Here is a 1,948-nt window from a genome sequence, read left to right as displayed (position 1 = left end):
TATCCAGGGAGAGAGAACCCTGGCGTCAGAAGAGTGACAGAGGGATATACCAGGCACAGAGGCAAAGCCTGAGACACGCCAAAGCTTGCTTCCCAGCTCATGGAGCGAGTAAAACTGAGTGCCTCCCGAGCAGAAGGCTCACTTGGGAAATGTGATACCTCCAGGCACTTAATCAGGAAAGCTAAGTTCATAAGCTTATGAATCTAGAGATGAGTACATTTGGACTGAGGTTTTTGGTGTAGTTTAGAAGAGCTTAGCAATAGTACTCAGGCAGGGCAGATACCAAGACGTCCTATGACTGACAGACCAAGAACCAGAGAGAGGCCTGCCTGTGGGCATGGCTGCAAAGAGGCTCTCCCGACCAAAGAACTGTTTCCTGAGCATTTCTGATCCAAAATTTCAACCTGTTCACTTCCCTCATAAAACCCATCATCGTGAGTATTGTCCATGAGTTCTGTGTGACCATTCCAGTGAACTATGCAGCCAAGCTGAGAAGTGGAGCGTGGTGCAGAGGGATGGCTCCTTCACCCTGGTGATGTATGAGACACCACATATCCACTCCTTCTTACACATACTAATGCTCATTCCTGACATTTTCAATGTTAATTATGCTTCTAATTGACTTTAATCAACCCACAGAGTAGCATAGAAAGATTAGTAGCATTGTTGTTTTGGTTGTTGTTCGATGCCACCCAGTGAAGTTCGACTCAGAGCATCCATGAGCACAACCAAACAGTCACTGTGTCAGTCCATCTCACTGGGCATCTTCTTCTTCGTTGATACCCTCCATCCAAGTCAGCATGAAGACCTTTTCCAGGAACTGGTCTCTCCTGATAATGTGTCCAGAGTAAGTGAAAGGAAGTTTCATCACCCTCATTTCTCAGGAGTATTCTGGCTGGACTTCCTCCAGGACAGTTTTACTTATTCTTATGTCAAGTCCAGCACCAGGATTGAAACGTGTCGTTCTTCTTCAGGCCTCCTTATCCAACGTGTATCTTTCACATGCCTATGAAGTGATTGAAAATAGAATGACTTGAGTTAGGTGGCCCTTAATCCTCAAAGTGACACCCTTGCTCTTGAACACACTGAAGAGGTTTGGAGGAACAGATTTAGCTAATGCAATGCACTGTTTGATCTCTTAACTGCTTCTTCTTCTTCTTTTTAAAAACTAAACCAGTTAACTTTTTTATTTTAAGAGAATTTTGTTGGGGGCTCTTATAGCAATCCATAGATCAATTGTATTAAACATATTTGTACATATATTGCCATCATTGTTTTCTAAACATTTACATTCTATTTGAACCCTTAGTATCAGCTCCTCTTTTATCCTCCCTCCAGCCTCCTCACCCTCATGGCCCCTTGATGAATTACAAATTAATATTATTCTTTTCACATCTTACATTGGCCACTGTCTCCCTTCCCCCACAGTTTCTTCCCCACTTTTCTCCCCACCTTCTCCTACCCTTCCAGTATAGCTACTCCCATTTCTGTTTGAGGGGTTTTTCAGACTTGGATTTTTGTGTGTTCTGAGCGCTTAGTACCTGTGTACGTGCTCCAGCCTAGCCCACAGTGAAAGGCAGGATTGGGGTAATGAAAGTAGGGGGTGAAGAAGTCTCAAGGAACCAGAAGAATAGCGTGTGTTTCATCAGTGCTATATTTCACCCTGCTTTACTCAGCCCTTCCTTGTGATCCTTCTGTGAGGGGATGTCCCATTGTCTACAGGTGGGTTTTGGGTTTCTTCTCCAATGACCCTCATTCTCAACAATATATTTTTTTGATTGTTTGGAATCTTCTATTGCCTGGTACCTAATCTCGTCACACCTCAAGATTGCACAGACTGGTGTGTTTCTTCCATGTGGGCTTGTTGTTTCTCTGAAAGATGGTTGCTTGTTGAACTTCAAGCCTTTAATACCCCAGATGCTACATCCCTTGATAGCCTGGCACCATC

The sequence above is a fragment of the Echinops telfairi genome, unplaced genomic scaffold, assembly GCF_000313985.2.
Source record: "Echinops telfairi isolate 266 unplaced genomic scaffold, ASM31398v2 ScPeMD7_7468;HRSCAF=8506_0, whole genome shotgun sequence".
Lineage (NCBI taxonomy): Eukaryota > Metazoa > Chordata > Mammalia > Afrosoricida > Tenrecidae > Echinops > Echinops telfairi.
Note: the sequence above shows the minus strand (reverse complement) of the source record.